Source organism: Cajanus cajan, chromosome 1 (assembly GCF_000230855.2).
Source record: "Cajanus cajan strain Asha chromosome 1, NIPB_CcT2T_4, whole genome shotgun sequence".
NCBI classification, from domain to species: domain Eukaryota; kingdom Viridiplantae; phylum Streptophyta; class Magnoliopsida; order Fabales; family Fabaceae; genus Cajanus; species Cajanus cajan.
In genome coordinates, this window is record NC_138517.1 from 27,810,432 (window position 1) to 27,824,461 (window position 14,030).

Below are 14,030 nucleotides of genomic sequence, written 5' to 3' on the forward strand. Positions count from 1 at the left end.
TTCCATTGTATATGCATTGTATAGTACTTGTACATAGTAGTTACTTGTATAGGTGTATTTTGCCTTTGTATTTGTGAGCACCTTTTTTCTTTTCTTAAAGGTCATCCCTTTAGGATTCTAGGGTATGTTACTTGGAGACTTTTGCTCCATTTTACCTTGTATTGACAATCATTGATTTTCATATTTTAGTAGTAAAAGTGAGGTGACAAATAGTAAAGTGTGTAGATGAAGCTAACAATTGGGCCCTTAGTGGGCCTAGGCTAATTTTTGCATATTAGACTTGTTTTGCTCCATTTAATCCAATGAATTGATTTAGCTAGATCTCACCTTTAATAGGTGAACCTTGTAAAAGCCTGATTTTCACAGATTGTGCGAAGGTCCAAAGGCCAATAAGGGTTATGTAGTAGCCCAGAATGGGCCGTTTCTAGATTGGAACGGGCCATTCCAAACTACTAAAACAAGGGTGATTTGGTACCCCAGAACAGGCCGTTCCCAAACTGGAACGGGCCGTTCCAAGATAGAAAAATTGTTTACAAATTTTAGATGGGAACGGGGTGTTCCCAAATTGGAACGGGGCATTCCAAACCACCAAAAAAAGGCCTATAACCCTAGTTGGGAACGGGCCGTTCCAAATATGGCCATTATGGGTTAAATGCAACCCCAGAACGGGCCGTTCTAGTTTGAGAACGGGCCATTCTAGTTGTGAACTTTGCACATAACATAAGAGTCCAAAATGGATCGTTCTGGATTTGAAACGGGTCGTTCCGGCCATTCCTGATGCTTATAAATAGAGCGCTCTAGCACTTCCAAAAAGCACACCTTTCAGTTTTAACTTCTTTCAGTTTTGACTTCTTTTCCTTCTACATTCTCTGAAGACTGATCGAGGGGAACCCAGAGGAGAAGACCAACCAGAGTCCCTTAGAATTATGGGTAATTTTATAATTGTTTCTGTTTGAGGAATTGTTGATCCCATTAGATTCTGTATGTATTGAGGATTAGAAATATATATTTAATTTGTGAAAATGATGATCTGGGAGAGAGAACGAAATTGTAGAAAAGTGTCTGTGATTTAGGGTGTGGAAAAATTGGGAGTTTTACTATTTGATTTAATATTGTATTAAATTGGTGAATTTATTGGGTTTTATATTAATTTATAAATATTATTATATTATTGTTATATATGTGTATTCATGGTGAATTGCTTGATGAGTATGTGAATCATTGTATTGTGTGGACTTATCTGTATGTAATATGGAATTTGAGTTATGAAATGAGATGTGTGGAATGTGAATGAGATCTGATTGTGGATCCTCGTACTGATGACCAGGGGTGAGCACGACCCTAGGCTACTAAAAAGGGTAGCGTGACCTTGACACAATGTTATGTCAGGGGTGAGCACGACCCTAGGCTACTAAAAGGGTAGCGTGACCTTGGCACAATGTTATGTCAGGGGTGAGCACGACCCTAGGCTATAAAAGGGTAGCGTGACCTTGACATAGTAAGATTTATGATGATTGTGATTGTGATGTGATTGTTGTCTCTCACACATATGACCAGGGATGAGACGACCCTGGGTAAGTGATGCTACAGGGATGGCGTGCCCCTGACATAGTGTGGGATGAGCGAGACAATTAATACGTATCACTTATGTCTAGAGTGGCACGACCTTGAGGTGGCGTGACCATTGACATAGTGTTAATTGCAAGATTTGTGATAGATTGGTGTGATTGTGAAATTGTGATGTGAATATGATGCATGATTGATAGAATTAGAATGTATGGAAATTCTTGTAAAGACTTCATTAATTGATGAGTTATGATAAGATTATGTTGTGTTTTTCCTTGTGTTCTTTACATATAGATGTTTTCTTTTCTCACCGTACAATTTGTGGATGTTTTAGGTGAGGAAGATCCGGCTATGAGTGGCATCTAAAATGCTAACAATTGAGTTGTGGGTGTGCTCTGATAGTGTGACATCTGGGCAGAGGATCTTAGGATATAAATATTTAATTGGAGTTGTATCTTTCTTTTAAAAACAAATTGTAACTCTTATGTTTTATTTTTTCAAGTTTCAATTATCTTGAACATTGAGGAACAATTATGAAGGTTTTATGTGAACACTTTTACCAATGTTGGAAATTTTATTCTTTAGTTTATTTACATTTTTACAATATATATATGTTGTGGTAGTAAGGGTGTCACATTTAGTGGTATCAGAGCAAGTTGATCCAATCGGCCGTGAGTTATGAGTCTACTATGCTTGTTTGGTAGATGAATGATGGAATGAATTGATTGTGAAATTTATTGATATTCTAGTATGATGATTGATTATGTTTGTTGTTATTTAATTGTGTGTACTCTAATAATGTTTTGCATTATGATGAGGATAATGATGATGTTTCCCTTGTGTTGTTAGTGTTGTGCTTACTTGTATATTGTTTTCTTAAAATTTGGCTGAAAGACATGATATAGCTTAGATGATGCTATTCATGATTTGGTATCAAAGCTAGGTCTCCTTGGTAAAATTTTTCTTAAGCTTTTTTTTGTTTTTGGTTTAGTCAAAGCAAGTTGTTTAGTGTCTAATTTGTTCCACTTATTGTTCCTTTATAGTCTTGTGTGTTGTGTGCCTTTGAATTGTTCTTGTGTCACAACTATAAATCTATAGAGCAATTCACTATGTCCTTCTTGTTTTGATTCATACATTAATCCTTATGAATCAATCTTTGTATGTGCCTTTAGGAATTTATTGTATGTTTTTTTTAATGTTTTAGGTTTGCTTTCATCTTGTTTGGACTCCTTTAAAATTCAGTAAAAAAGAAAATCCTAAAAAGAAACTAGAATTGTAAGCATTTTTCATTTCTTAATCTCCTAGTTTTGCCTTAGAGTCTTGTATAGTTGCTTTACTTGTCATAAATCACTTGTGTGCCTTTTTATTTTTGAATCTATATACTTGTGTCTTTTTTTTTGTTGTGGTATTATTGCTGGCGGAACATGTATTAATTCTAGATGTGCTCATTGAATGATTCCTATGAATGTTATTAGACCCAACATGTTCTAGAGTGAATTTTTGTGAACCTTAATTGCTAACTCTTTCTTAGCAATCTAAGGCCAAAAATTTCGTGTGTATTGTATACTTATTTTGAAAAAAAAATTGAGTAAGAAGTGTAAAAACGAAAATCAATAAGTGTACAAAAAAGAGAACAAACTAGTACCAAAACTAGTAACTAGTAGCATTGAAATTTGTACTTGTACACTTACACATCTTATTATTTTTCTCTACCACTTGGAATCATTTTAAATCATTGTTTGGCCTCTGTGTGAAGTGCTCATATACTGTATATATAAAAAAAGAAAGAGCCAAGAAGGCAACAAAAGAAAAAGAAAACAAAAGAACAAAAGCTAAAAAACAAGTGTTGAATCAATAAACATTAGGAGCACTTTTGTTCTTTGTCCAGTGTCTAGAAAAAACATTGAAATATTCAAAATAATAGCAAAAATTTTGTTTTATTTTTGTAATCAACTCTAGATCCATTCCTAGGACTATTCTTTTGAGTGCTAATGTTGAAATTGTCCCTTATTTATTGTTTTGTGTCTTTTATTGGCATTCTTTGAGTTTTTCACATTAATTCCTATTTGAGTTTAGCCTATTATAATTGTGCTATTTTAGTTTTGATTTTATTGGCCTTTGCATTCTCTTGATGGTTGTTAAGTCTTGGTGAAGATAGTTCCATTTTCAAGCCATTACACTTGGAAAAGATTGGATAATTGAGACATATTGAATTCATCTCAAAGGGGCTACAACTTAAGGGAGATTGAGGTACTAAAATCCTTGAGTGAAACACATTACAGAGGCTAACTTGTTTGTTCATATTGCAACAAAGAAATTTTTTTGTTTTATGTGGCAGATTTAGAGACAAACTTAGAGACAAAATTAGAGATGAATTTCAGCAACAGAATCCATAACCAGTTTTGAGACACGATTAACGACCACTTTTGTGACAGATTTCGTTACCACTGTTTTAGCAAGTTAAATAGACTGATTTTTTTGACGGATCTGCGGGAATCAAAACAAAGACTCCAATTCTGTCTCTAAATTAGTCACCAAAGCTATCACTAAATTTTGTTTTCTATTTTGTGAAAATTTTCAATTTCTTTGTATCACATCTCACTTTTCTTGTAATTCATTGACCCTATCCTTGGGTAACTCAAACTCACATGTAGGAGTGGTTGTTTTGGGAAAACCTTTGATTTATCCCACCACTTCCTAAATAGTTTTAAATAAAGATTAGTAACTACTTAGCCCTTTTGGAAGTGTCCTAAAGGGCTCTAAGTGTCATTTGGGCTTCCACTAAGATTCAACTAATTTACTTGCTTTCATAGAACGTATAGTACTTGTGGAAGTGGTCTAAGGGGCTCTTCGTGTCACTTGGACTTCCATCATAGGAAATCCGACTAGTATATGCTTTACTTGCTTTCTTTATTTGCTTTCCTTTGTTAATTTAATTTCAAATTGTATTAGGGACGTTCCAAGTTTGTTTAGAAGGCTTTTTTTTGTACTAGGGATTTTGTGCATACACTCACACTTTTACTTGATTTTGTGTGAAAAATTGTTTTGTGAGACAAGTATAAGGGGGTTTAGTAATTTCTACTTGAAAAGACTTGGTTATTAAGTAGCTCATTGTAGCACACCTCCCTTAATAGTACAACTTGTATATTTAGACCTCTAAGTACTTAGTCTTGCACAAAAAAAAAACTTTTTGTGAAAATCTTTATCACTCAATTTTTGTAGTTCTTTAGAAAAAACTTGTGAAAATCTTTTCCTGCAAAAATGAGTAATCATTCCCATGATAGTAGTGTGCATGGTCATCATTCCCTTAAAAATCATAGGAGTACTAAATATGAACTCTGTGAACTTAGGGACTATATTAGAAAAAATAAATAAAAAATGAAAAAATAATGAAACAATAAGAGAGTTATTAAACAAGCTAGTAGTGGGTGATGAGGCTAGCAAGCCCAAAGTCCATGAGGACAATGAGCCTTCAAAGCCTAAGAGGCAAGATGATGAGGGACCTTCCAAGCCTTCTATAGGCAAACATGTGGAAGAAGGATCTTGGTCCAAGAACCATCATTCACACACTCACTCAACTTTTAGTGAAGGTTTTTATAGTAGTCACCATGATGATGGCAACATAGGCCTAGGCATGACTCTCATAAGGATCCTAAAGTTGACCTTCCTCCCTTCCATGTTAAAGATAGTGTAAGATTATTTAGATTAGGAGATAAAGGTGGAATAAATCTTCATTTTCTACATTGTGAATGAAGAAAAGAAAGTACCTTTGGCCACCTAGCCTTTCAAGGGAGTTCCATGCATTGGTGGAATTCCCTAGTGAGATAAAAGAAAATTATGAGAAATCCTTCCATTAAACATTGGAATAAACTTATGAGTGCTTTAAGGAGAAGAAATATTCCTCCCTATTATGAGAGAAAGCTACTGGACAAACTCCAAAGACTCCAAAAAAGAAATCAAAGTGTGGAGGAATATAGGCAACAAATGGAGCTACTTATGCTAAGGGCTGGAATTAGGGAAGAAGAAATAACCATCATTGCAAGATTTTAAAGTGGCCTTAACATAGATATTGGGGACTGTTAGAAAAGAATGGCCCAATCCAAGAGGGGGGGTGAATTGGATTCAATGACCCTTTAAAAATTTATCAGAGTTTTTGGATCTTAAATTCAATCAAAACTTTTCTATGACAGAATTTTCAAATGAAGCACTCTTAAAGACTTGTTACAATGATATGAATGCAATGTGCAACTTGATTACAAGACAATGAGGTTCAAATATAATATCCAATTATAGATTTAAACCATCAAAATTCACATACACATGTTAATCAAGTTTTATCTTCTTTAAAGCACAACCAAGAAATTACAAAATAAGAGATAAGGTTGAAGAAGATTGCACAAGTCTTTTATACTGGTTCAGCCACTCCACATGTGACCTACATCCAGTCCTTAATCACCACCTGATTAAGATTTGATCCACTATCTTTTAGCAAGAAGGTTTACAAGCACACACACATGCATATACTTCACTACAAAAAGATAACCACTTTCTTGACCCCAAGAAAGTAACCCTTGTAGAACCCACTACAAGAAACTTCACCACTTGAGAAACTGATGGGTTCCTCTTCCATGCTTGACGTAGGGAATGTAGAGAGGAAGCCTTGGCCCTTGATCTAGGTTCAACAAGGTAGACAAAAGGTAGGTACTTGGTGAAGGAAAGGAAGTTGGCGTGAGAAGGGAGGAGTTTGGCGGAAGCTATTTAGGAGAAGGTGTTTGGTGGCTCAAAGTTGGCTCACTCCAAAGTAGTTGGAGGCCACTCTAGGTTTCACTCTCCAAGGGTGGAGAATGAAGGAAGGCTAGCCGAAGTAACCCTAGGGACTAAGGATAAGGACTTGAGGCATAAAAGCTCACTCAAATTCTATATAATCCAAAGTATTTACAAGTGGTGGGGTGTGGGGTATTTATAGGAGGGGAGGCATCTAGGGTTGCATTTGGAGCAATGCATGGCCGAAATTCACAAGGCAAATGCACTCCAAATGCAATGCCAAATGAACCCTAGATGCTACTTGGTGGCCAAGGATGGAATCTAAGGGATTAGATTGGCTACAACTAGGTGCATGATAAGTCCATGCAACCTTTGCCCTCCACTTGGGCCTAAGCCTTTCTAACACCAAAAATATGTCCAAGACTCACCAAAAATGCGTCACCTCCTCACTAAAACACCCTAGCCCAAAATTAAAAACCTATTTATCTAAAGCACCCCATAATACAAGGGTAAAATGGGAAATACAAGGAAAATAAATCCTATGATTAAAATACCCCAAAATACAAGGGTAAAAATGGAAAATAAAGTAAATCCTAAATTAATGAGGCTTAGGAGAGCACTAATACTCTATGATCATGAGGAGAGTGTCCCTAGGTGTGTGAACTCCCTCATCCTCTTCAACTCTCCTAGCCATGGACCTAGTGATGGGGCCCACATGTGTCTTCAAGGATGGTCCTCCATCATCCCCTCCTTCTTGAAAAGCATCTGTCCTCAGATTAGATTCGTCATCCAAATCCTCAGCTCCTAAAAATGGTGTGAGATCACAAACATTAAAAGACGAGCTAGTGCTATATTCAGAAGGAAGGTCTAATTTATATGCATTGTCATTTATTTTGTGAAGGACTTGGAATGGTCCATCTCCCCTAGGGTTTAGTTTTGACATCCTTTGAGTAGGAAATCTATCCTTCCTCAAATGAAGCCAAACCCAATCCCCAACTTCAAAAGTAAGTTTCTTTCTTCCTTTGTTGTTGTATTTGGCATATTTTTGAGTTTGTTGTTCAATTTGACTCTTGATCTTTTCATGATATTTTTTAATGAAATCCGCCCTAGATACTCCTTCTTTATGAAACAAGGAAGGGGTATTAGGGAGGGGTAAAAGATCAAGAGGAGTGATTGGGTTAAAGCCATAGACAACTTCAAAGGGGGAAAGATTAGTAGTCTTATGGACTACTCTATTGTATGCAAATTCTAAATGGGGGAGACAATCATCCCAAGTTTTCTTATTTCCTTTGAGGAGTACCCTCAACAAAGTGGATAGGGATCTATTTACTACTTCGGTTTGGCCATCGGTTTGAGGATGACAAGTAGTAGAATAGAGGAGCTTAGTTCCTAATTTTTCCCATAGAACTTTCCAAAAATGGCTAAGGAACTTAGCATCCCTATCGGACACAATTGTTTTGGGTAGACCATGCAAGCGGACCACTTCCCTAAACAAAAGTTTAGCTATATAGCTAGCATCATCCACTTTGTGGCATGGTATAAAATGAGCCATTTTGCTAAAACGGTCCACTACCACAAAGATGGAATCAAATCCCCTTTGAGTCCTTGGAAGCCCAAGTACAAAGTCCATGCTAATATCTACCCAAGGGGAGCTAGCTATAGGAAGGGGGGTATAGAGTCCATGAGGCATTACTCTTGATTTGGCTTTCAAACAAGTAATGCATTTAGAGCAATGCCTTTGGACATCTATTCTCATGTGGGGCCAATAAAATTTAGCTTTCAAGAAACCTAGGGTTTTATCAACCCCAAAATGGCCCATGAGACCTCCTTCATGACTCTCTTGAACCAAAAGTTTTCTAATGGATCCTTGGGGTATGCAAAGTTTGCCCATTCTAAAAAGATACCCCTCAAGAAGATAGAATCCATCAAAAGGCTTTTGGAGACATTTGGCATAAGTGGCTTGGAAGTCTAAATCAAGCTCATACAATTCTTTTACATCATCAAAGCCAAGTATTTGTGTCCCTAAGGTGGAGAGCAAGGTGTGCCTTCTTGAAAGAGCATCGGCTACCACATTGCTCTTTCCCTTTTTATATTTGATGATGTAGGGGAATTGTTCAAGATATTCCACCCACTTTGCATGCCTTTTATTCAACTTCCCTTGCCCTCTAAGATACTTGAGTGACTCATGGTCGGTGTGAATAACAAATTCCTTAGTCACTAAGTAGTGCTCCCAAACTTGGAGAGCTCTTATGAGGGCATAGAGTTCTTTGTCATAGGTGGGATAATTCAAGGTGGCCCCATGAAGTTTTTCACTGAAGTAAGCAATGGGGTGACCTCCTTGAAGTAACACAGCACCTATGCCCAAACCGGATGCATCACATTCTAGCTCAAAGGTTTGATCAAAATTTGGTAGAGCTAAAATGGGTGCATTAGTGAGTTTCTCTTTTAGGGTTTTGAATGCTTTTTCTTGGGCTTCACCCCAAAGGAATGGTACATCCTTCTTAACAAGCTCGTTAAGAGGGGATGCAAGTGTGGAGAAGTCTTTTACAAACCTTCGATAGAAGCTAGCTAAGCCATTAAAACTTCTAACTTCTCCAACACTTTTTGGGGTGGGCCATTCTTGGATAGCCTTTATTTTCTCGGAGTCAACTTGTACTCCTTCTTTGCCAACAATGAAGCCCAAAAACTTTACTTGCTCTTGAAAAAAGGTACATTTTTCAAGGTTGGCATAGAGGTGGTTGACTCTAAGAATTATTAGGACTTGCCTTAGATGTCCAAGATGTTCATCTAAGGTCTTACTATACACAAGGATGTCATCAAAGTAGACAACCACAAATTTACCTATGCAATCCCTAAGAATATGATTCATTAGGCGCATGAAAGTACTAGGGGCATTAGTGAGGCCAAAAGGCATCACTAACCACTCATATAAACCAAATTTGGTCTTAAAAGCGGTTTTCCACTCATCACCTTCTTTGATTCGAATTTGGTGATAACCACTCTTAAGGTCAATCTTGGAAAATATGATGGCCCCATGCAATTCATCTAACATATCATCTAACCTAGGGATTGGGTGCCTATATTTTATTGTTATGTTATTGATGGCTCTACAATCAGTGCACATCCTCCATTTGCCATCTTTCTTAGGCACCAAAAGAACGGGGACGGTACAAGGGCTAAGGCTCTTTTGAACCCAACCCTTCTTCAACAAGTCATCAACTTGAGCTTCTATCTCTTTGGTTTCTTGAGGGTTAGTCCTATAGGCGGGCCTATTAGGAAGACTAGAACCCGGTATGAGGTCTATTTGATGTTCTATCCCTCTTAAAGGTGGAAGTCCACTTGGGACTTCTTGAGGAAATAGGTCGTCAAATTCTTTTAAAAGTTTTTGAACCTCATGAGGTAGAGACTCAAGCTCGTGACTAGTGGCAGCTAGTGTCTCTTTGAAGTAGAGAAGGTATAAAGGTTGTTCACACAAAAGAGTTGTCTTAATATCATTTTTAAGGGAAAAATGACTTTTGTGTACAACTCCCTTAGAGGAGACACTAGCCTCTAAGCTTGATACCTTCTCTTCCCCTTCTTCATTCAAGGGGGAATTTTTCTTTTGTTTTTGTTTTTGTTGTTGTTTTTTTTTTGTTTTCTCTTCTTCTTCTCTCTTGGCTTTCATTTTTATTTGGTCCTCATTCACTTGTGAAGGTGATAGAGGACACAAAATAATTTTCTTACCTAGATGGTGAAAACTTATCTTATTAGTGAGGCCATCATGCATGGTTTTCTTATCAAATTGCCAAGGCCTCCCAAGTAAAATATGGCTAGCATCCAATGGCACTAGATCACATAAAATTTCATCTTTATACTTGCCAATGGAGATAGGAATATTTACTTGTTGGTCAACTACAATCCCTCCTTCCTCATTGATCCATTGCAACTTGTAAGGTTTAGGATGAGGTAGAGTAGTCAAAGATAATTTGTTAACCAATCTAGTACTACAACAATTACAGCTAGATCCACTATCCACAATGAGAGAACAAATGTTGTCTAAAACTTTGCATCTTGTGTGAAATAAGTTCTCTCTTTGGGATTGATCTAAGTCACTAGATTGATTACCAAGTAGCCTTCTTATCATTAATAAGTCTCCTTCACATGGGTAAGTCTCTTCCTCGGATGCTAAAACTTCTTCTTCATCACTTGAAGATGAAGAAGTAGCTTCATCAAGGCTACTATAGTGATCTTGGCCTCTTAAAATCATGGTTTTCTTAGTGGGACATTGTGAAGCAATGTGCCCACGGCCAAGACACTTGAAACACTTGATGTCACTTGTTTTAGTGTCTTTGGAAGACGTCCTTTGAGAGATTTCTTTTGCTTTTTCTTTGGGAAAAAGATTGGAAGAGGGGCCCTCCTTCTTAAAACTCTTGGAATAAGATGGAGTGGAGTCTTTTCTAAAAGTTTTTCTTTTAAGTTGGTGCTCCACCCTAGAACAAAGTTGAACAAGCTCATTAAAATCTCTATATGGTAAGAGCTCAACTTTGTCCCTTATTTCAAGGTTAAGACCACTTTGGAATCTTGAAATGGTGGTCCTCTCTTCTTTCCTTATCCCAGCCCTCATCATGAGTAACTCCATAGTTTGCCTATATTCTTCCACACTAGATGACCCTTGTTTCAATCTTTGTAGCTTATCCATAAGCTCACGATCATAGTATGGAGGAATATGCCTCCTTCTCAAGGCACTACGGAGCTCATTCCAATATTGAATTGGAGGCTCATGGTTTATTCTCCTTTCTTTTTCTAAGGAGGTCCACCAATACATAGCATGCCCTTGGAAGCTAAGGGTTGCTATAGAAACCTTCCTATCTTCACTCACTCCATGGCAAGAGAAAAGTTGTTCCACTTTCATTTCCCAATCTAGATAATTTTCAACATTATCTTTGCCATGAAATGGGGGAAGAGTGATGTTAGGTTCCCTATTGGAAGACTCCCTATGTCTATGATGCCTTGGGGGTTGTCGCCACCGGCCCAAACGGGCCTCGGCGGTCGCGAAGACGGTCGAGCTCGCTTTTTATTTTAGTTTTGAAAATGTATTGGATTATTAGAACGACTTGTTCTCAAACTGAGACCTTGTCGATCTTATCCAATTTATTTATTAAAAGTCTCACCAATCCATGTTAATCGCAAGCGGGACCCTCCATGGATTAGTGGTTTTCGTAGTAAAAGGGTTCGTGGAGTCGCCACCAATGTTTTACTCAAAACATTGGAAAAAGGGATAAGGCAATTGATTTTATAAATCAACTTTGGCCATTACAACCAGAGTTGGGTAAGGGAGTCGGTTACGCGTGGGGAAGGTGTTAGCACCCCACAGCGCCCCTTTCGGGTTCCCTATGACAGATTATTTCTAAAATAACAGTGTAAAATTACTAAATTACCCCTATTTATTCTAAGCAATTATAAATTAACTATCTACATGATGACAGTTTAAATATGCATACAGAAAGCAGTAAAAGGAAGGACTTTAAGAAGAAACCTTTGAAGCGTGCTTTTATATATTTCGTAAAACTGGGAAGCTTTTTGGCGTTCCCTCGCTCTACAAGCCCGCTCGCTCCCTCCTAAAAACTTTTGACTACGGAAATCCGGAGGATTTCCCTTCGACTAGGTTCGATCCTCAAGCAAAATGGCTCGGGGTTCAAGAACTTCGCCGGATCAACTCTCTGAGTGATTTCTAGGGCAGAACACTGCTCAAAAACCCCAGAATACTCAAGGAGAGGGTTGAAACTGTGTGAAAAAGTGTGGAATGACGTCCAATTGACGTCATATTTATAGGGAATAGGCGCAATACGGGCTATAGAATCAATACGGCCGTATTGAAATTTTTGAACTTCAATACGGTCGTATTGAAGTTCAATACGGCCGTATTGAAATTCAGAAATTTCAATGCGCCCGTATTGAGTTCACTGCGGCTGTATTGAAGCTTCAATACGGCCGTATTGATTTCAGTACGGCCGTATTGAAGTTTCAGAAACTTCAATACGCCGTATTGAGTTCACTGGGGCCGTGTTGAAGCTTCAATACGGCCGTATTAAGTGTAGTACGGCCGTATTGGGCTTCATTCCCTCCACTTCCTTATTTTAAACTACTCTAAGACCTCTAAACCTACAGATAGCCATCCTATGGTCTTCTAGGAGTCCTTCTGGCTGACTTTCCTTCGATCTTTGAGGGTCTTCGAGTTTTATTTCCGACCCGGACAATTTTAGGGGTCTACAGCTGCCCCCCCTTTACTTAGTCGGACGGCCTTTTGGTGTACCGGCTGACAAGTAAAGGAGTTGACCCAATTGTCCGGGTGATGCGCCGACCTTCTGACTTGTAGCGTCTTCCGGTGGAAAATTGTCGAGTAGCCTCTCCAGGTTTTGCTTTGCTTGCTGCCCAAGCTGGAAGCTGTGAGTACCGCCTCTCCAGGCTTAGCTTCACTCTTTGTTCGAGCCGGAAGCTAAGTACCCTTGTGACAACGGTAGCAGTGTGAGTTTCGCCTCTCCAGGCTTAGTCTCGCTCTTTGTTCGAGCCGGAAACTAAGCACCTTTGTGACGATGGTGAGCAGTGTGAGTTTCGCCTCTCCAGGCTTTGCTTTGCTTGCTGCCCAAGCTGGAAGCTGTGAGTACCGCCTCTCCAGGCTTAGCTTCACTCTTTGTTCGAGCCGGAAGCTAATTACCCTTGTGACAACGGTGAGCAGTGAGTACCTCCTTTCCAGAGATAGCTTCGCTCATTGCTCGAGCCTGAAGCTGCATACCTCCGTGTTTGTGATGACGGGGTAGCGTGAATATCTCCTTTCCAGGAATTTGTGATGATTTTTGTCTCCACAGTCCACGATGCTGCTTCGACAGTTGTTTTTTGATTTTTGTGCCGCTGAGGGCTGGATAACGCAGGGATCCGTCTAGGGGATGTGCAGTTACTCATAGGTTCTTGTGTCCCAACTTTCCATTGCGTAGTTGGTGCCCACTGGGGAATTTCTGATTCCTTTGGGGTGCAGACACAAAGATGCTCTTTCTGATGTGAGCGGTGCCTTATGATTGGCTGACGTCCTTTCGACGTTGGTGGAGTATCCCGGTTATCCTTGTTCGGGTGTCTCTTTTGGTTTTCTGATTTTGCTGCCTCTGTGTAGGCTGTTATCCACTGGGGGATTTTGTCGTTGATTTTGATTAGCCTCTTCTGTTAGGCATATCACCTTGATGTTCAATGATTGGCTGAGAGCCAGATTCCACTTGGGGAATGATTATTGATCTTTTTATGATTTTTCCTTTTGAAGGAGTGCCTCTTATGTAGGCGACTGGGGAATGGGGTTCAGTGTTCGGCTGAGTGCCGGATTCCGCTTGGGGAATATTTATTGATATTTTTTTGATTTTTCTCCTTTTGCAGGGATGCCTCTTGAGTAGGCGACTGGGGATTTGGGGATCTTATGTATCCCAGAGTATTTTTTAGGAAGCCTCTGTAGGCTTAGCCTCACTCAACGCCTGAGTTGAAGAGCTATCTTCACTGAGGAAGTTTTAAAGTCCTTTGACTTGGATATTCTTCTTGGGCGATCGTGTTTCCATTAGGGACTTTGACGATCTTGCTTGATAGCTCTTGCTGGGGATTTTGAGTCCAAGAGCGTGAGTTGAGGTTTCTCTGGGGAGTATTATTTCTGCGAGCCTCTCCAGGCTCAATTATTCTTTGATGTA